This window comes from Bos taurus, chromosome 8, assembly GCF_002263795.3.
Source record: "Bos taurus isolate L1 Dominette 01449 registration number 42190680 breed Hereford chromosome 8, ARS-UCD2.0, whole genome shotgun sequence".
NCBI lineage: Eukaryota > Metazoa > Chordata > Mammalia > Artiodactyla > Bovidae > Bos > Bos taurus.
This window is the reverse complement of record NC_037335.1, coordinates 104,155,637-104,177,975: the sequence shown is the minus strand read 5'-3', so window position 1 is coordinate 104,177,975 and position 22,339 is coordinate 104,155,637. Positions and strand designations below refer to the sequence as shown.

General features: G+C 42.2%; 1 long non-coding RNA gene across 1 annotated transcript; it reads right to left on the bottom strand.

Moving 5' to 3' along the window:
• Nucleotides 1–4,457: 4,457 nt before the first annotated feature.
• Nucleotides 4,458–21,208, bottom strand: LOC101908167 (uncharacterized). Its single transcript, XR_001500935.3, has 4 exons — nt 8,845–21,208; nt 6,150–6,225; nt 5,042–5,141; nt 4,458–4,662 (listed from the first exon to the last, which is right to left on the bottom strand). It is a non-coding gene; the product is annotated as an uncharacterized lncRNA (long non-coding RNA).
• Between the last annotated feature and the right edge of the window lie 1,131 nt (nt 21,209–22,339).

The window sequence follows — 22,339 nt, the reverse complement described above, 5'->3', positions numbered from 1 at the left end:
CTTGCCTGGAGAATCCCATGGACAGAGGAACCCATTGGGCTATAGTCCAGTGGGTTGCAAAGAGTCAGAAGCAACCAAGCATGCATGCACGCATGCCATCATGTTTCATCTGTGCATTCCTGGTTTTATTTTTCTCTAAAATACAAAATGAATGCATGATCAATACAGAAAAGTTGGAATATACAAGAGGGGATTTTTTTTAAAGGCCTATTACACAGAGCAGTGATTTCAGTGAATCCATCTGGAATCAGTCTGCATCGTGGAGGTTGGGGGCAGAGGCAGGAGGTAAGAAAAGAATCCTCGTTTGAGACAGCAATAACCTGGTCACACAAGTGGTGACTGGGAGCCAGGCTTCAAAGCCCAGTTTCTCTCAGACTGCAAACCTCAACCTTTTTTTCAATATGTCATATAATATATCAGCTATAAGGCACCTGTTAAGACATCAAACAGGGTATATGTTGAAGGGGTGGATTTTAAAGTTATGCTAAACCATTCTTCTGTTTAGATATGAAAAAACAAATTACTTAGGAAAAAACACCTTATGGGATCCCTGAATTATATAAATGTAGGTGATACTCGGGAGCAAGGAGAATCAGGAACAGAATCTCGTATTATCGCACCAGAGCTGTTACTTCTGGAGACCAATGGTATACAAAGTCACTCACTAAGAAATAGGGGTGAAGTTATATAAGAGGTACAGGGTGGGTCTTCTGGGAGAGAAGTAACAAGAGGACTCCACCGCTGCTCAGTGAGATTCTATCAGAGGTCCAGGGAAAGGTAACAGATACCAGAGATAAAATTGCCTTTAAGGAAAGGAAGCACACGCTAGTGTGCATATGCATACGCACGCTAGCTTGTCCAGGTAGAGTGAAGTGAGGTGGGTAGAAACGCCTGGGCTTGTGGACACGATTTGAAAAGAACCATCACTTTGGAGACAAAGTGATATTTTCAGCCGGGACAAGAATCTGGACCAGTAAGCACCTTACTGCAGACAGGAAAACCCACCACAGGGCTCTGCAGGGCCGATCCACAACAGCACCACTGTGCAGCCGGGAGAAGCCGATGCTCAGAACCCAGCCTTCTTTCTGGGCTGGACGTCTAGAAAAGGACTGACTCACCTTGATCTGGGTAAGCATCTAATGTTCCTAGAAAATCTGGAGAAGTGGCAAGAGTCTGAAAATAAAAAGGAAATACTACATTTCCTTCTAGTGGGCAGGTAGGCTGGCAAGTAACGATGAGCGTGAGCTTCCCTATTCATATCTTAAGCACGTTGGAGGTATTTTAGAAAAACCTTTCCTGCAAGCTATCAAATTCTGTTTTCACCTACTTTCTCCAGTTCATATTTCAAAAGTCAAAAAAAGTGGGAAGCTGTTGCCTTAAAGCCATTCTCACCCACCACTCAAAACTAGCCTTAAGAGAGAAAGAAAAAAATACTTAGCTATTTTTGTGAATTCAATGCATGTTTCATTAACACTGGATTACAATATTCTTGGATTACTTGATTCTTGGAATCAAAATAAAGAGTGTGGCAGAGGAAAAGAAAATTGAAGGCATTAAGGTCTAGGAACTGCCTGATATTAACATAACTGACTTCTAGTACTGATGCTGTCCTACCCCACAGCGCTAATCTACAAATCCCCGAAATCTTGCTCAGATGGAGTAAAGCAGAATGGAATTTATGCAGCTGGATGTGAATTTTTGCTCTGCTGTGATGAATTCTGTGACCTGGGGCAGATTACTTAAGCTTTGGAAACTTGTAACGGCACAATCACATAGACTATATACGTGTACTGACTCCGGGTGTTAGATGAGGTAACACTTACTAGAAGCTGGTGAGGACACAGTAGTGGGTGCAGGAGACAGACATTTATCTGTTCCTCCCTCATTCCTCCCATTCCCCTGACTCCACCCTGAAAGTGAAAGTGCTGCTTGCTCAGTCACGTCCGACTCTCTGCAACCCTATGCACTGTAGCCCTCTGGGCTCATCTGTCCATGGAACTCTCCAGGCAAGAATACTGGAATGGGTTGCCATTACCCTCTCTAGGGCATCTTCCTGACCCAGGGATAGAACCTAGGTCTCCCACATTGCAGGCAGGTTCTTTACCGGCTGAGCCACTAGAAAAACCCATAGGCTCCACGCTAGAAAATCCAATTCGTGGATTACAGGCTAGGCTGAAGGATGGTGATGCAAGCAATCCTCTGCATTCCACCTAGGGATTCTCTCAGTGGGTGCACCCAGCGCCTGCACACACTAAGAGAACTAGGCTGCAAGCTGGGGTCTCCAGCCAGGCTCCTGGTACAGTGCCAGGCCACAGTACTCTAATAAGACAGAGATCCCCAAATGCCTGTGTCTGCCTGGAGCAATCCCGTTGAACTGAATAGCTCTAGAATTCACACCAGGTGCGGGAGTTTATGTTGGTGGTGGTGGTGGCGGTGGTGGTGTTTAGCCGCTGCATCGTGTCCAACTCTTCGTGACCCCGTGCACTGCAAGCCCACCAAGTCGTCTGTCCATGGGATTTCCCAGGCAAGAATACTGGAATGGGTCAACATTTCCTTCTCCAGGGAGTTTATGTTAACCAATGGTTATATCAATTTGAAAAAGTAAGAGGTATTCTCATAATAAAATGAATTTGAACTGGTTCCTAAACATGTTTTTCTGCAGTATCTCTTTTGGTTTTTACAACAAATCCGTGAGGCTCATTGGGCAGGTATAGACATCTCACCTTAGCAGGTGAATAAACTATAGCTAAAAAGTGAAGCGTTTTGCTCATGGTTTCACAGCTAGGAAGTAGTAGAGGAAAAGCCAGGAAGATCCCCTGGAGAAGGAAATGGCCACCCACTAGCATTATTACCTGGGAAGCCCCATGGACAGAGAAGCATGGATGGCTACAGTCCATGGGGTTGCAAAGACTTGACTCAGTGGCCAAAGTCATATGACTCAGCAACTAAAACAACCAGAGATGAAGCCAAACCTAGAAGTTCATCTTTATAGTGACCTACTGGGTCAAGGATCTCCTGGTTTTATATCCTTCCGTCTCTCTGAGTATCAGCAGTGTGACTTATTTTACTGCTGGTTATTGTATCCTGACATATGCCCCAGAGGTTACCCACTCCATCTCACTAGTAAGTGCATTTTCTAGTAACCTTGAGGTGGTTAAAGAAATGCAAAGGGGAAAAAAGGAGACGTAATCACAATTCTTTCCATTCACACTTCATATTAATCAATGCTTTCTACAGATGATACACTCCCAACTCTGCAGTAGTTTTTGAAGCCAAGATCCTGAATATCCCAGTATATGCTAGGAGAGAATTATATTCACATATAATTCCATCTAAAATTATAGCAGCAAGTATTCTGATGAACAATAAAACGTCTTCATTAAGCAACACACGTTAAATATGGCAAAGTAATAAAAGTGAAATATTCCATCATTCCAAAGTGTGCATGTGTGTGTGTGTGCACGTGTGCTGTGTGTTGTATACGTGTGTTCCTATGCTTTCCATATTTTCTCTGCTTATGAAACTCGCGACCCTGACTCTACTCTGCTTAAACTCACCCTTTGTGGGCAAGAGAATCCTAAATCCACTTGTTGCTTCCTTTCTGCTTATAGAGTGCAATGTGGGGACACCATAACTAGGAATCTGTCTGTTTCAAAATTTCTTCCTGGTCTTTTGATAAGCATCACTGGATCCATGCTTTATGATGGCAACCCCTCCTTTAAAAGCAGACAGGCTCTAGGGGACTGCCAGTTCCCCAAAGAGGACTTCATTTAGCAGGCGGAGTTGAGTTTTTACTATCACATCAGGGAGAACACCACCCGGAGAGGTTTTTTGTGTCTCAGAAAGGGGAGGGCAAGGGTGGCATTACTAGAGAGTCCTGTGGTCTGAACTTAAGTGTTTCAGGAAGGTCTTTGTTCTAATAGCTTAGGAGTAGAAAGGCTAGAGCCCTGAAGGGTGTGTTCATGAGTAAACAGTTGTTTGATGAACAAGACAGTTTGCCCGGTTGAGCAATTTGTTGTCCTGCGAAAGGTGATGTTTGCCCAGGTGAGCATCAGTCATACTGAGGACAAAAAAAAAAAAATTTTTTTTAATGAGCTGCCTGAGGTTCAGAACAAAGTTATTTACTGGTTTGTCTTTCTGGGCAAAGATTTTCTGGAATAAATTGTAAAGTCATGTTGGGCCTCAGCTTCAAGTATTGATCACGGAGTTCCAGCGGTGCAGATGTCTCCACCCACCCTGGGAATCAGAGGATGAACCCAGAGAGGAAAGACTGCCCTCCATCCTCACCAAGTCCTGCTCCCATGATGGGAGTGCTCCCACAGTGGGAAATACCTACCGTGCCACTGACTGAGCTGCCTTAGAGAAATAATATCTGTGTCAGTATGAGAGGATGAAGATGAGCGTCAGTGATGTGTGAGTATGCATGTGTGTGTGTGTGTGTGTGTGTGTGTTAGAGAGAGAGAGAGAGTGAGGGAAGGGGGATGGAAACCAGGAAGAATCCTCAATTTCCACTTCTCATTGGCAAGAATAATTTAATATTCATCAAACTTGGATATTCACCAAACTGGAGGGGAGGGTGTATTGTTTGGCTCCTGGAGGGATATTGGCATGTGTCTGGAGATATTTCCATCCATTTCAGCCGGGAGAGTAGTGCACTGGCATCTGGTGAGGAGAAAACAAGGATGCATCTGCTCAATATCTTACAAAGCACAGGACACCCCAGCCCCTGCCTGCAACAAATGATCATTGAACCCGTGAGCTCAAGAGTGTAGAGGTAAAGGAACCCTGAACTAGATGAAAATAAAAGTTCCCCCAGGACATATGAAAAAGGAGGGGAGAAGCAGGGACTAAAAGACAGCAAAGCAAAGACAGGCAACATGAGGCCCCTCTGGGAAGGAGTCAACTGAAAAAGAGGATTAGGACAATATCATACATATTGCTAGAAATCTTTTAGGCTTCCAAGTTGTAGTGAAGCACCATTTATGCTCAACACTTCAGGGTCATGGAACAATTACGTATCAGAGAGCTTGGGGGTACTCACACAGTGACGTAGCACGTGAGCTGGGTCTTGAACTCAGGACAGGTAACGGCTTGCCCTTCCATGCCTTGTGTTGCATTCAGCTAGTTCATCCAATTATTGTCTATAAAAATACATTTCAGAAGGTCTAGTGCATGAATGAACTATCTTCTATCAGATCCTGGAAACACAAATCTCCATTTGCTCATATAAGACGTGTTTTAAACAGCTTCCTGAAAACTCCCATGACTTGTGTAAACTACGCATGATACAATAGCAGCTTACTTGAGAAAGAGACAGACAGTCATAAAATTAATGTAGCAATGACATCTTGCTGGAGGCACTGAAACTATAAATATAATTCCGATGTCATTTGTTTCCTTCCGCCCTTGAAATCCAGATAAACTGGCTCAAATCATTAACTTCATGCTCAATGGAAAAGCAAAGGCTTTGGGGTTTCTGTGGATTTCCAGCAACAGACTGCATTCCGATGTCTCCACATCTGATCCCTGATTCTTCAAGTGCTGTTTATACCATGTGACTACAAACCAGGCAAGAAATCCACCCTTCCTCAATTCTACACACACATTCACACATGTGTGGCATCTTGCACAAAGAGCTGATAAGTATAGCAGATTTACTTGAAGATTTACATAGAGATAGGAAAGGGGTTACCTACCAACAGCTTCAAATCCAACGTTGAAGAGCTCCCTTGTGAAACTCTGTTGGCCACCCTGCCACCAGGGAATTCCCACAGGATGTTTTTCCCAGGGTCACCTCGAAGCCATAGAGGCACTCTGTCCACGTGCTCACAGACCAAGGGACTTGGAGAGGGAAGCAGTGGTTTTGTTGCAGCCCTACCCTGGCCCCTCAGCCAGCCAACCTGAGCCCCTGCAGTCTGCAGAATCTGTGCACAGTGTCTCTGGCCCTACTCCGTGCAGTCCTCGGTCTCAGCCCGTCTCTAATCCCTCCTCCCCTACTCCCTTATAAGCCCCTCACTCCTCTTCCTCACTGATACAGAGACACAGGCAGACCTATGAACGCCTCATGTTCCCAAGCTGGACAGCTTAGCTAGACTTTGGCTTGTTTGTTTGTTTTTCTTGCATTCTTACCAACCCCCTTGGAGTCTTACCTGGCACTCAGAGTAACGTGACAGGTGAGCTTTCCAAGTAAGAATGATCACTTTGTAGATGAATTCTGGTACCCAGCTATTAAGATAATAAAAAGTTTACTGAATTAGAAAGCAAAAACAAATAATACCTTTGTGAAAGATATGTGAAAGACATATCTTTCGCAGAGGGAGACGTGTAAATACACCTCCCTGAAAAGCTGAGGCTGGGGTCACTCTTTGGGGTGGACGGGATCATAAAGTCCTGTCCAGCACCCCATCCAGTAGTTGATACTCTGATTCATGTCCAAAAAGGGGCTGACGAGCGTCTGCCTGATGGAGAGTCCTTCTTTCCCACGGCAATTCGGACCTGCCATCATTAGACCTGGATGCACAGGCAGGTGAGGGAGAGGTGATATTTCTGTGGCTCCCACAGCACAGCTTTGAATGTCTCAGCACAGAACTTGAGGTTCTTCACTCTTGGGAAGCCACCTAAATCTCTTTCCTCTACAAAATCCACTTATCATGCCTCTGGCCATGGTATGCATTGTTTTTCCTGTCTGGAATTCATATTTCTAAACCTGGAAAAGTTCTGTCCATCCTTAAAATCCACTACAACTTCCCCAGGTCGAGTAGCTCAACTATTCCTTTCCACCCTGACATATCTTTACTGTGTAGGATACAGCAGACCATATTGGAATGTTCATTAAACCCTCTGCCTTTCCCTATTACATAAGAGAAACTTCATCAGCGATTTCTCCTGCTTTTAACACAAAGCCTAGGCCACTGTGCATAATATACATTAGTCTAATTACTGTACAAAAACTGCATCTCCTCTTCCCTGTGATAGTCTTCAAATGCATGAAGACAATGACCTTGATCGTTCTTAGTCATCTCCTCTCCGGGTTAGACTCCTAGAATCTTTCACTAATCTTTCCTTCACATGGACCCTGGCTCCCTTTCCATCTTTGTCTCTCTCCCTTGTATATGTTTCCATTCCCCAAGGTCTGACACTTGGGACTCAATGTCATACTTTCAGGAGATCCCTGCAGGTTCTCAAGAAATGGCACCTGGAGGAAGAAGTGATAGTGATCATGCAAATATTCAGGAGCATACTTCCTGCAAGAGCAGGGACAGGGCCCCTTGGATCAGGCAGTACCAGGCCCTTAGAGTGTATGCTCAGCTGCTCAGTCATGTCTGACTATTTTGTGACCCCAGGGACTGTAGCCTGCCAGACTCCTCTGTTCACAGGGTTTTCCAGGCAAGAATACTGGATTGGGTTGCCTGCCATGTCCTCCTGTAGGGGACCCTCCTGACCCAGGGATCGAACCCGGGTCTCCTGCATTGCAGGCAAATTCTTTACTATTCAACCACCAGGGAAGCCCAGGCCCCTAGATCTACCTCAACAGAAGATGGGGCCCCTGGGTACAGTTGCCACACACTTGGCTTCCCCCAGAGTCCTCGGAACTGTGAGCTCTCTCTTGTGTACTCTAATTGCACGACGGCCAACTTTCAGATTTTTTCTGCACAGCTGGAAGGATATTTACACTTTTCTTATAAAATTTTGTCATCTCACACATGCTATTTTGTAAACTGTTTTTTTCATGCAAAACATATGCTGTGTACAAACCCCTTGTAGGTTATTAAAAATACATCTAACATAGGGATTCTTAAGATAGTGTCACATAGAAATTGGGAAGATTTCTAAAATTGAAAGTTGAAGTGTATGTGTATGTGCATATATGGGCTTTTTATGGGGAGAAGATCTATGGTTCCTGGAGACTTGAAAGGGTCTATGAGCCAAAAATTAAGAACAACCCATCATCATTTCTGCTGGACACACAATATTCCACTATACAATTGTGCCATGCTTTATTGTGACACTTGCCTACTGTTGACTGTTTAGGCTGTTCCCATCACATCAATGCTATAAGCAATTCTACCCTGGCTGTTTTTGTGGATACCACTGCTCATACCCATTAAGCTCACCTGCAGATGAATCCCAAGAAGAGAATTGTTTGCCTAAAGAACATGGACCCTTTTAAGGCACTTCTCTGGTACTTATTTGAAGGTTCTAACCTTTGGTTTTTTCAAGTTCAACTCTGGGCTATCTCAAGCTCTGCTCTGAAGCTCCCCCAAGGGCAACATCATCTCACGTTTGCCTTCATCCAACCACCCTTCGCTCCAGTCAAGTGACTTCACAGAGAGCCCCTCTGCTTCTCTCAGCAGAAGGGGCTATGGGTAGCCTCCTTGAAGGAATCTGAGGGGGAGCGCTGAACTTTGTCTCAAGAGACTTCTGCTCAAGCTACATCTCTGTCACACACTGTAATCGTGGTCAGTTCACTCAGCTCCTCTGTGTGACTGTCAACGTTAATTTTTGCCCTGAGACAAAGTGTCCCATCTTACAAGTGAAAAACATTTGGCCCTGACTTGATGTGACTTATTCAAATAATGACCTTCCTTGCACTCAGGACCCTAGAAGAACAGGTGAGGAGTCAGAAATAGAGGCCTCCCTGGAATTTCTCGCCATGTCCCCCATTTCTAGCAGAGGGATAATGAAGAGCTTGACATCTCTGAAGAGGCATTTAATGATGTGAAATTATGTGAGTGAGTCACACACTTGCAAAGCAATGCAATTCTGTATTAACTGATTGAGAGATTATTTCAGACGTTCTCAAAAAGGAGAAAAAACAAAGAATGATGGTTTTTGAACTGAAACCTGAAAGCTTTAGGGAAACATCTCCGTGTGCTCTTTTCCATCTTCTTCTCCACCATGAGTTATATCTGCCAAAGCACTCAGCAAAAACGATGGGCGAGCCCTGAGCCACAGGGATGCATCTGCTGAGATGTGTAACTGGGGAGACAGAGAAGCAGTTATGACTCTCTGGGCAGAGTTTCACTTATAATGGTAAAGTGCTGGCCTCACAATCTGATCTCCTATGAACAACCCTAGGTGTCCCAACACGACAGTGGTATTACCTGCTTTATGGCTGCACTAGATAGGTAGGCTGTAGGTTTGGCTGATGTAACATAGACTCAAATTAGCAATGGTACGAGCAAGGTTATGTGTTAGTTCTCTCGCCAGGGCTAGAATATTGCCCCCATAATCACCAGGGCAGCGTATTACAGCAACCACTAGAGCCCACAGCCTGTGCTGCTTGGACTCACTTCATATTAGTTCCGGAAACATGCCTTCAGGATTCTGAAAGTTTTATGGAGAAACTACACCGCCAACCATACTGAAATTTGCCTTGGGGCTTTAAGTCACTGTCATTCCCTGTGCCACCACGCATGCTAGATTTCCCCTCATTCTCAGCCGGAACATAGCAGCATGACCCATTCACTGGGGAGAAGTCTGAGGCCCTGGTCACCTGCCCAACTCCCAACTTAGACTGTGACTGATGCTGTCATCCATTTACTATCAACAGGGGTAGAGCAACACCAAAAGTAGGCCACAGTGGATCCCCGGAGACCAAACATTCCTTCTTGTCGTTACTAAGCACTTTTCCCTCCTTACAGTCAGAAGTAATTACCTTTTTCAGGATGGTGACTCCAACTCTTGAATGATGTTCTCTTAGGACAAGGAGCCCAAAGCACCCTGGAAACAGTACTAAACTATATTTCCATGGTCTCTCTCCATGTTCCCTTGAAAGTCCTCCCTTTTGTTAACCAAAACCTCTGAACACTCAGAATTCAGATTTTCTATAAGGGATTCATAAATTCCCCAAGTAAGGATACTCCCACTGTCATCCCCCTGGTTACCAGTGCATATATTCTACCTTTTGAGGGCACTGCTGCTAAGTCACTTCAGTCATGTCTGACTCTGTGAGACCCCATAGACAGCAGCCCACCAGGCTCCCCGTCCCTGGGATTCTCCAGGCAAGAACACTGGAGTGGGTTGCCATTTCCTTCTCCAATGCATGAAAGTGAAAAGTGAAAGTGAAGTTGCTTGGTCGTGTCCGACCCTCAGCGACCCCATGGACTGCAGCCTTCCAGGCTCCTCCATCCACGGGATTTTCCAGGCAAGAGTACTGGAGTGGGGTGCCATTGCCTTCTCCGTTTGAGGGCACAGTGACATACAAAGATCATCAGTCTAGAGTACACACTGCGTCCTGGAAGATGACACCTTGTTCTCACACGAATGCCTCAGCTGTGTCTTCAGCAACCCACTCCATCACTCTATTAGGTTGTCAGCATCTGGACGGAGTGGAACATGATATGATAAGTGAGTCTCCAATGCCTCCTTCACTATAAAGTGGGTCCTTGGGACTTCCCTGGTGATCCAGTGAGAATCCACCTTGCAACGCTGGGGATACGGGTTTGATCCCTGGTTAGTGAACCATGACCCCACATGCCACGGTGCAACTACGCCCTAGTACCACAACTACTGAACCCACAAGCCACAACTCGAGCGCCCGTGCACCGCAACAGAACCACCTGCGTGACACAGCGAAGGCATTAATTAATCAATTAAAAGTGAAATGGGTCCCCTTGTCTGACACAATGCCATGTGGGATCCTCTGGCGGTGAACAGTGGAGTCTTTTAAGCTCCCAGACAGTGATGATATTAGGTAGGGCTCTGCAGGCAAGAAAGGCAAGGCCACACCTGACTTATGTGTCTACTCCTGTCCAAAGGAATCACTGCTCATTCAAAGTGCATCTTCATAGGGTTTATCTCTTACCCCCTAGGAAGAGTGCATATGTCTTATCAACATGTCTAATGCACCTAACTGTCCTTCCATATATGGTCCATGAATCACAACATCATGAATATAAGTGTGATATTCCTCCTAATGTTCAGACAGTTCACGTTTCCTCAGAATATATTATGACAGAGGGAAAGAAAGTTAATATAACCCTAGGGCATGACTAATATAGGTTGTCACATGCTCTAAGTAAATACAAACTGTATATTACTCCGTTTTCTGTTAGAGATGGGAAGAACATATTTTTCATACAAGTGGCCACAGGTCATGTATTTAAGACTCTATTAAAGATAGCATGTCTTGCATAACAGCTGCAACTGGAGTTCCATCTGGGTTGCGTCTGCAGCAGATTCGATTGCCCTCCAGGAACCACGTGACTTTTGTAGGGGTCACACTAATGAATTAAAGGAGGTAAAGACAACCAGCCTTTGTGGTTTAGGTCTTGAAGGTGGCCTGATCTCTGTCGCTTCCCACAGCATGCAATGTTGTTCTAACAACATAAGGGAAGCTAGAAAACATTTTTAATGGAGTGACAATGAACACAACTTATGATAATTTGTAAGAAATAATTGACACAGTGCTTAGGAGTAAAATCTCAGATCATTAATTTTTAATCTTTTTAATGTTCTAATGTAAGTATTTAAAGGTAGAACTTCCCTCTACTTTCCAGTTCAACTGCTGTTCTTAAGTTTACTTGGTATTATCTTTTTGGAACTATGGATTATTTAGAAGTATGTTGTTTAATTCCCAAATATTCAGGAATTACATTTTGTTACTGATTTCTAATTTATTTCTTCTATCATCAATTAATATACCCTGCACAACTTCAGTCCTTTCAATTTTATTGAGAACTGTTTCATGATTCAGCATACAGACAAGACTATCTTGGTAAATGCACTGTAAGTTCTTGAAAAGAATGTAAACTCTGCTGTCGTGGGTAGAGTGCTCTATAAGTGTCATTTATAGAACGTCGTAACATCTATAAATGTTATTTATATGTCAGTTTTGTTGATGCTGTTCAGTTCTTCTATATCTTTAGCAACTTTCTGTCTAAATTTCTATCAGTCATAGGAAGAGCAAAGCTTCAGTTCAGCTCAGTCACTCAGTCGTGTCCAACTCTTTGCGACCCCATGGACTGCAGCACATCAGCTTTCCATGTTCATCACCAACTCCCAGAGCTTGCTCAAACTCATATCCATCGAGCTGGTGATGCCATCCAAACATCTCATCCTGTTAGCCCCTTCTCCTCGCACCTTCAATGTTTCCCAGCTTCAGGGTCTTTTCAAGTAAGTCAGTTCTTCACATCAGGTGGCCAAAGTAATGGAGTTTCAGCTTCAGCATCAGTCCTTCCAATGAATATTCAGGGCTGATTTCCTTTAGGATTGATTGCTTTAATCTCCTTGCAGTTCAAGGGACTCTCAAGAGTCTTCTCCAACATCACAGTTCAAAAGCATCAATTCTTTGGCATTCAACTTTCTTTATAATCCAAATCTCACATCCATACATGACTACTGGAAAAACCATAGCTTTGACTAGATGGACCTTTGTCAGCAAAGTAATGCCTGCTTTTTAATGTGCTCTCTAGTCATAACTTTTCTTCCAAGAAGCAAGCATCTTTTAATTTCATGGCTGCAGTCAGCATCTGCAGTGATTTTGGAACCCCAAAAAATAAAGTCTGTCACTGTTTCCCACTCTATTTGCCATGAAGTGATAGGACCAGATGCCATGATCTTAGTTTTCTGACTGTTGAGTTTTAAGCCTACTTTTTTCACTCTCCTCTTGCACTTTCATCAAGAGGCTCTTCAGTTCTTCTTCCCTTTCTGCCATAAGGGTGGTGTCATCTGCGTATCTGAGGTTATTGATATTTCTCCCAGAAATCTTGATTCCAGCTCGTGCTTCATCCAGCCCAGCATTTCGCATAATGTACTCTGCATATAAGTTAAATAAGCAGGGTGACAATATACAGCTTTGATACACTCCTTTCCCGATTTGAAACCAGTTTGTTGTTCCATGTCCAGTTCTAACTGTTGCTTCCTGACCTGCATACAGATTTCTCAGGAGGCAGGTCAGGTGGTCTAGTATTCCCATCCCTGGTCTCAACATTCAGAAAACTAAGATCATGGGATCCGGTCCTATCACTTCATGGCAAATAAATGGGGAAACAGTGGAAACAGTGTCAGACTTTATTTTGGGGGGGCTCCAAAATCACTGCAGATCATAATTGCAGCCATGAAATTAAGACACTTACTCCTTGGAAGGAAAGTTATGACCAACCTAGATAGCATATTAAAAAGCACAGACATTGCTTTGCCAACAAAGGTCCGTCTAGTCAAGGCTATGGTTTTTCCAGTGGTCATGTATGGATGTGAGAGTTGAACTGTAAAGAAAGCTGAGCACCAAAGAATTGATGCTTTTGAACTGTGGTGTTGGAGAAGACTCTTGAGAGTCCCTGGACGGCAAGGAGATCCAACCAGTCCATCCTAAAGGAGATCAGTCCTGGGTGTTCATTGGAAGGACTGATGTTGAAGCTAAAACTCCAATACTTTGGCCACCTGATGCAAAGAGCTGACTCATTGTAAAAGACCCTGATGCTGGGAAAGATTGAGGGCAGGAGGAGAAGGGAACGACAGAGGATGAGATGGTTGGATGGCATCATTGACTAGATGGACTTGGGTTTGGGTGGACTTTGGGAGTTGGTGATGGACAGGGAGGCCTGGCATGGTGTGATTCATGGGGTCGCAAAGAGTCAGACACGACTGAGTGACTGAACTGAACTGAACTGAAGAATTTTCCATAGTTTGTTGTGATCCACACAATCAAAGGCTTTGGCATAGTCAATAAAGCAGAAGTAGATGTTTTTCTGGAACTCTCTTGCTTTTTCGATGATCCAGCGGATGTTGGGAATTTGATCTCTGACTCCTCTGCCTTTTCTAAATCCAGCTTGAACATCTGGAAGTTCATGGTTCACGTGCTGCTGAAGCCTGGCTTGGAGAATTTTGAGCATTACTTTTCTAGCTTGTGAGATGAGTGGAGTTGTGTGGTAGTTTGAACATTCTTTGGCATTGCCTTTCTTAGGGATTGGATGAAAACTCACCGTTTCCAGTCGTGTGGCCATTGCTGAGTTTTCCAAATTTGCTGGCATATTGAGTGCAGCACAATGGTAAAGTGCAGAGCAATGGTAAAGTCTCCAAATATAATTGTGGATTTATCTAATTCTTCTTTCAGAAATTTCCCTGGCAGCCCAGAGGTTATGACACCTCACTTCCAATGCAGGGGGCATGGGTTCGATCCCTGGTCAGAGATCTAAGACCCCACATGCCACACAGATATTGCTACTACTCCCCTTTTAAATAATTTTTCTTTCAACTTTGTCCATTATATTTTAAGGCTATGTTAATCTGGTACTGTTTAGGATTATGCCTTCTTGATGAATTACCTTCATATTCCTATAAAACATCCCTTGTTAGTCCTGATAATATTTCTTATTTTGAACTTTATTTTGTCTGATATTAACATAGCTGTTTTTCTTTCTTATAATTAGTATGTGTACATCTTTTAAAACGTTACGTCTTTTTTCAATACTTTGAATTTTAACTTATCTGTGCCTTTATGGTTAAAGTGATTTCCTTATAGGCAGTACACAGTGGGTCCTGCATTTTCATCCAGTCTGACTAACTTCTGCCTTTTCATGGGAATGTTTACCATTTATATTCAGTATAATTAATAATATGTTTAAACTTATCTTCTTGTTTGTTTTGAATTTGTCCCAAATGTTCTTTGCTCCCTCTTTTCTCTTTCCCTGTCTTCTTTTGGTTATATTTTAATATGTTTTATCATTTTATTTTAATTTCACTATTGGCTTACAAGCACTACTTCTTTGTTTAACAATACTTTGCTGTTTGTTCACTAAATTCACAGTGTGCACCTCTAATTCATTGCAATCTATCTTCAACATATATTCTAATTCATATACAGGTTAAAAACCTTGTAATAGTATTCTTCCATTCACCTCTTCATGTACTTTGTGCTATTTTATGGTAAAATGTATTTGTATATAGATTAAAATCCACAATATATTGGTTTGATTTTGCTTTCATTAATCAATAGTTTTAGAAATTTAATACACTTAAATAAAAATTATTTTACATATACCATTTCTGCAGCTTTTCATTTCTCTCTGCAGATCCAAATTTTCATCATATTCCTTTCATGTGAAGAACTTTATTTTTAATACTTCTTATAATCCAGATTTGTTAGTCAAAAATTTAGTGTTTTTTTTCCTGAAAAAGTCTTTATTTTCCTTTCAATATTGAAGAATATCTTCTCAGATATGTAAATCTAGTTTTATAGTTTCTTATTTTCTTTCAACACCTTAAATTTTTTTTTCTCTTCTTCTGACATGCGTGGTCTTTCATGAAAAATTGTATTAATATATTTATCCATTTATTCAAACTTTTTTGGATGTTTTTAAGATTTTTCTCTGTATCTTTTGTTTTCAGAAATTTAATTAATATGCTCCTTTGTGTAGTTTTCTCTGTGTTTTTCCACCTTGAGATTTGATGAACATATTGGATCTGTGGATATTTATTTTTAAATCATATTTATGAAGTTTCTTGTCATTATTCTTCTAATGTTTCTGTATAGATATGAATTTAATATATGACAAATGTGTTTGTTAAATCAGTGGCAAACACTGTTGGTGTTCATTTGCTAAGTCATGTCCAACTCTTTGAGAACCCCATTGACTGCAGCACATCAGGCTCCCCTGTCTTTCACTATCTCCCACAGCTTGCTCAGATTCACGTCCATTGAATCAGTAACGCTATCTAACCATCTCATCCTCTGCTGCTCTCTTCTCCTTTTGCCTTCATTCTTTCCCTGCATCAGGATCTTTTCAAATAAGTCTGCTCTTTGCATCAGATAGCCAAAGTATTGGAGTTTCAGCTTCAGCATCAGTCCCTCCAATGAATATTCAGGATTAATTTCATTTAGGATTGACTAGTTTGATTTCCTTGCAGTCCAAGGGACTCTCAAGAGTCTTCTCCAGCACCACAGTTCGAAAGCATCAAGTCTTTGGGACTCAGTCTTCTTTATGGTCCCACTTTTACATCCCTACATAGTTCCTGGAAAAACCATAGCTTTGACTATACAGACCTTTGTTAGTAAAGTGACACCTCTGCTTCTTAATATGCTGCCTAGGTTTTTCGTAGCTTTCCTTCCAAGGAGCAAGTGTCTTTTAATTTCATGGCTGAAGTCACTGTCAGCAGTGACTTTGTAGGCCAAGAAAATAAAATCTGCCGCTGTTTCCATTTTTTTCCCCCTTCTGTTTGCCATGAAGTGATGGGACTGGATGCCATGGCCTTTTTTTTTCTTTAATGTTGAGTCTGAAGCTAGTTTTTTCACTCTCCTCTTTCACCCTCATCAAGAGGCTCTTCAGTTCCTCTTCACTTTCTGCCATTAGAGTGATATCATCTGCATCTCTGAGGTTGTTGATATTTCTCCTGGCAGTCATATATCCTATGAGATAAATGATTTGGAACTGAAACAGGAGGAGAAGGGGCAGGGCACAACCTTTAAAAATGACATAGCCCGAGGAAATGACATAAACTGATCAGAACCAAATAGGTCCAAGATGGTGGATGAGTCATTTTCCTCTAGACCTTGAGCCTCAGCACACACTCACTGTAACATATTAGTAAGCTAAATGACATACCCACAGACTCCATGACAGTCAGGAGGAGAAAATCATGCACCTGCCTTTAAAAATATTTCCTGAAAAAATGTCCACACTAATTCCATTTATACCCCGTTAGTCAGAATTTAATAACATGGTCACATTAACTACAAGGAAGTCTGGGAAATGAGGTTTTTGTCCCGGGTTACTGCTTCCAAGTGGCTTTTAGACCCTCCATTATTGCCAATGGTGGGGGGACAGATATTAGGGGACAAAGAGCCTTTGTTTCTTCCTAGCCTTTCCTTCAGCAAAACTGTCTGGCCACCAATATAAAAGGCACTAGTGACAGACTATAAAAATGAACACGCAGTTCCTCCCATGAACTAAGAACACAGATCTTTATTTAACACACTTTTTCTATAATATTGGAGTATTGCAGATTAACAATGTCGAGAACACTTATCTTTTATTCCCTGCCTACAGTCTATTTTTAGCTAGTTTGTGTGATTAGATTTTGTTGGTTTAGTTCCTACTAATCACCATTACTAAGCTCCACATAGAACTCAGCACTACATCATGCACTAAGAGAGATCCTTGAGTGTTAGAACGAAAGAAAACCTCAGAGATCGTTTAATCCTTTGTGGTTAAGAAAACTGAGGTCCAGAGACAAGGGGCTTACCCAAGATCCCTGCTTCAGGCTCTTTGTTGGCAGGAACTCAGATCTCTATCTGCAATCACTACCGAGTTTGTTGGGACTCTGAAATTCAAGAAGTAAAAGCTGAGCTTCCCTCAGGATTCCCCTGCTGTGTGAGTCATAGAGAAAAACCCCTGGGGACAGTCAGCAAATAACAAAGCTGCTGCTGTAAGAAAGTAGCTTGCTAGGTGCTTGAACTTCTCATAATTAAATGGAAATTGATCCCACCTAGACTGCTTAAGTAGCTATCATACCAGCATCTGTACATGGAAAGAAACCAGTTGAACGAACGTGCTGGATTTAACTCCCTGATCCCACACTAGCTGCCTGTCCTTGAGTACATGGCTTAGTTCAGTTCAGTCCCTCAGTTGTGACCAGACTCTTTGCGACCCCACGGACGCAGCACGCCAGGCCTCCCTGTCCATCACCAACTCCAGGAGTTTACTCAAACTCATGTTCATTGAGTCAGTGATGCCATCCAACCATCTCATCCTCTGTCATCCCCTTCTCCTCCTGCCCTCAATCTTTCCCAGAATCAGGGTTTTTCAGTGAGTCAGTTCTTTGCATCAGGTGGCCAAAGTATTGGAGTTTCAGACTCAGCATCGGTTCTTCCAATGAATATTCAGGACTGATTTCCTTTAGGATGGACTGGTTGGATGTCCTTGCTGTCCAAAGAACATCAAGAGTCTTCTCCAACACCACAGTTCAAAAGCATCAGTTCTTCAGTGCTTAGCTTTCTTTATAGTGCAGCTCTCACACTCATACATGACTACAGGAAAAGCCATAGCTTTGACTAGACAGACCTTTGTTGGTAAAATAATGTCTCTACTTTTTAATATGCTGTCTAGGTTGGTCATAACTTTTCTTTCAAGGAGCAAGCATCTTTTAATTTCATGGCTGCAGTCAGCATTTGTGGTGATTTTGGAGCCCCCAAAAATAAAGTCTGTCATTGTTTCCACTGTTTTCCCATCTATTTGACATGAAGTGATGGGACCAGATGCCATGATCTTAGTTTGCTGAATGTTTAGTTTTAAGCAAGCTTTTTCATTCTCCTCTTTCACTTTCATCAAGAGGCTCTTTAGCTCTTCTTCACTTTCTGCTATAAGAGTGGTGTCATCTGCATATCTGAGGTTATTGATATATCTCCTAGCAATCTTGATTCCAGCTTGTACTTCTTCCAGCCCAGGGTTTCTCATGATGTACTCTGCATGTAAGTTAAATAAGCAGGGTGACAATAAACAGCCTTGACGTACTCCTTTCCCTATTTGGAACCAGTCTGTTTTTCCATGTCCAGTTCTAACTGTTTCTTCCTGACCTGCATATAGGTTTCTCAAGAGGCGGGTCAGGTGGTCTGGTATTCCCATCTCTTGAAGAATTTTCCACAGTTTTTTGTGATCCACACAGTCAAAGGCTTTGGCATAGTCAATAAAGCAGAAATATATGTTTTTCTGGAATTGTCTTGATTTTTCGATGACTCAATGGATGTTGGGAATTTGATCTCTGGTTCCTCTGTCTTTTCTAAATCCAGCTTGAACATCTGGAAGTTCACAGTTCATGTACTGTTGAAGCCTTGGTTGGAGAATTTTGAGCATTACTTTACTAGCATGTAAGATGAGTGTGATTGTGCGGTAGTTTGAGTATTCTTTAGCATTGCCATTTCTTTAGGAGTACATGGCTTAACTCCACTGAATTTCAAATTTCTTACCTCTCACTTGAGGGTGATCAACCCTATGCTATAGCACTAAAAGAATCCAGTGAAATACCACAGATAATACCCTGAGCACAGTACCTGGCCCTTGATAAATGTAACTTTATTCACTTAACTTCACGTATCATTGCTTCCAGGAAAACTTTCTTTACCAGAGCTATATTGGATGATTCACCACCCCAACTCTGTTAATGGCTCCCAATTACTCACAAAAGAAAGTCCAAGACCTCAGCATGCTTTTCAAGGTCTTTCTTAATTTTTTAAGAAGCTTTGGCAAATTCAAGACGGAATTCAAACATAAGTCACCTGACTCCTGTTCTAATAATCCCTGAACAAACAACTATACTAAAACGCACACAGTTCTACAAGAGGGATTAATATAGAGCCCTGGGGTGGAAGGGGGAGGCTCATTTGTCATGATGGTGTACATCTTCTCAGCCATTCCATTTCAGGGACTGGAACACATTCTAAAAGATTAACTGTAGTCATTTCTAGGTGGCAGAGTTGAGCATTTTACAATTTTTCAGCAGGGAAACATTTTTCATTAGTGTAATAAAAGTAATATAATAATGATAACAATATGTCATGTCTCTAAATGAAGGAACTAATGATTGGGGACGTCTGATTTTTGGAAATTTAATGAGAAGATAATCCCAGTGGTCCTTGGGGACATAAGAAAGTATATGTCACCCAAAGGGATCGCTGCCAGTTTATTCTGTCTCAAGTCCTAAGGTTGTTTTTTTCTGAGACTCTGTGGCTATCTTGAGGCTGCACTTGCAATTGAAGGGAACTCCTCAGCTCTAAGATAAGCAGTCAACAAGAGATTCAGATGTAAAATATATCACAAAATCATGCAAATCAACAAGAAACAGAAAGCTGCCCCAAGAGAAATAAGGTAACAGGATACAAAGAGCCAATTTACAGAAGAGGAAGCCTCAAAAGCTAACAAGCTTGTAAAGAGAGGTTCAAAATCATCAATTAAAGAAATACAAATGACATTTTGAACCTAAGAAAAATTACAGACATTTTGCACTAACAAAAATGATTTAAAAAAAACTTTGTTGGTGAGGATGTGCAGAAACTGGAACTCTACATTGTTGCTTGGAATGCAAAATGGTGCAGCCACTATGGAAAACAAGATGGAGGTCCCTCAAAAAATTAAAAATATAAACTAGCATATGGTCCAGGAGTCCTGCTTCTGGGTTTATATCAAAAAGAATTGAAATCAGGATCTGGAAGAATTATCTGCACTGCCATGTTCAAGGCAATATTATTCACAAAAACGAAGACATGGGAACAACCTAAACATCCCTTGACACGTGAACAGGTAAGGAAAACATGGCATAAACATACAATAAAGTATTATTCAGCATTAACAAAAGAAGGAAATCCCGCCACATATGGTAACATGGACGAACCTGGAGTACATCATGCCAAATGAAATAAGCCAATCACAGAAGAACAAATGCTATAGGACCCTGCTTATATGAGGTATTTAAAATAGTCAAACTTGGAGAATCTCCTGGTGGTCCAGTGCTTAGGACTCCTTGCTTTCACTGTCAAGGGTGTGAGTTCAGTCCCTGGTTGGGGAACTAAGATTGCATAAGCTGCATGGTGTGGCCAAAAACAAGGTCAGACTCAGAAGCAGGTCCTAGAATGATGGTTGCCAGAGGCTGGGGGGAGGGGAAAGCAAAGAGCTATTCAACGGGGATAAAGTCTCAGTTGTGCAGGATGAACAAGTTCTAGAGCTCTGCGGTACAGCACAGTCAACAGTTCTGCTGTTCTTGTTTCTGTTGTTCAGTCAACGAAGTCATGTCTGACTCTTGGCGACCCCATGGACTGCTGCACGCCAGGCTTCCCTGTCCTTTACTAACTCCTGGAGTTTGCTCACACTCACATCCATTGACTCAGTGAAGCACCCCAACTATCTTATCCTCTGCTACCCCCTTCTCCTTCTGCCCTCAATCTTTCCCAGCATCAGGGTTATATACTTAAAGATTTGTTAGGAAGGTAGATCCCATATAGTAAGTGTTCTCACAATAATAATAATCATCATCCAAAGAGGCACGGGAAACTTTTGTTGATGAAAGAAAATCAAAAGAATAAAACTGAATTAGCAACAGGACTTCCCTGGTGATTCAGTGGCTAAGACTCCATGCTCTCAATGCAAGGCTCCCAGGTTGGATCCCTGGTCAGGAAACTAGTTCCCACACGTCACAGCTAAGAGTTCACATGCTGCAACTAAGACCCAGCACAGTCAAGTAAATTAAAACAAAGCAAAACAAAAAAAGTGAACTAGCAACAATGTAGGAATGTAATGGCATCATGTCCCAATGGTGGGTCAGCCTGGGAGGCAGACTAACAAACAATACTTACTCCCAGTAAATCTACACATACCCAGCAATCTCCCTCCAGGACATAAAGCACAAGGAATTCTCACAAAGGTTCATCAGAGGATATGCCTGGGGATGTTCATTGTTGCATTTCTTTTTTGGAGCAAGTGGGAATATGGGATGGAAAATAATTGTGATGCTCACTCCTGAGAGACTGAATAGACAAAAGTAAGTAGAGACACAGCATGAAATACCATGAAATATCAGATAGGAGTTCATAGGAATGGCTTGTGTGATTGTTAGAGCACACTGATGGATCTTAAAAACATTGCCCTTGATGGAAAAAAAAAGGGAAAACCAGAAAAGATACATTTATAAAAATCCAAAATGCATGCATATAAAAGAATATGCATTTTGAGAGAATTCACACAAATGAAGAGAGTGACATAAACCCAATAGCATCTCTTTGGCCTCTCCTCCTCCCACACTCCTTGTGTGTCTACACTTTCCATGACAACAATACTGAATCTCTTGTAGTTCCACAAACTCAGCATGCTGTTTCACTATCGTCTGCCTCTGTACATGCTCCTCCTTCCCCCAACTCTGTCATCTGCTTCACTGAGGGATGGACACACTGAACCTTACTCTCTACTGAATCATCACAACTTGCAGCTTGCTATTTGGTGCTGCGTAGCTGCTCAGTACATACTGTTGACTTAAACTCAGCTTAGACACCCTCAGTAGAGCTCCTTGCATGTCCTCCTTTCCCAATCTTTCTGTGTTAACAGCTACCAGTTGTTGAGTGCCTTTTAAATCCCGACACTATACTGCTATGTAGAAGGCACTCACTTGAAGGTTCAGATCCTTGGAGTTCAGTATGGAAAGAAGACTGAAGTATAAAGGTTCCATGTGTTGATTTCCACTGAATTCCCCCCACCATGCATTTTCTAGAAATCTTGCTTCCCACTTACCTGGCATCCACAAGACCATACATCATGTTAAAAGTCCAGTCACTGTCATTTTATTGGTGTTGTAGGACAGAACAGGGATAAATGAGTGTGTTCAATTTATTATTTTTAAGCAAAAGCCACCCATTCTC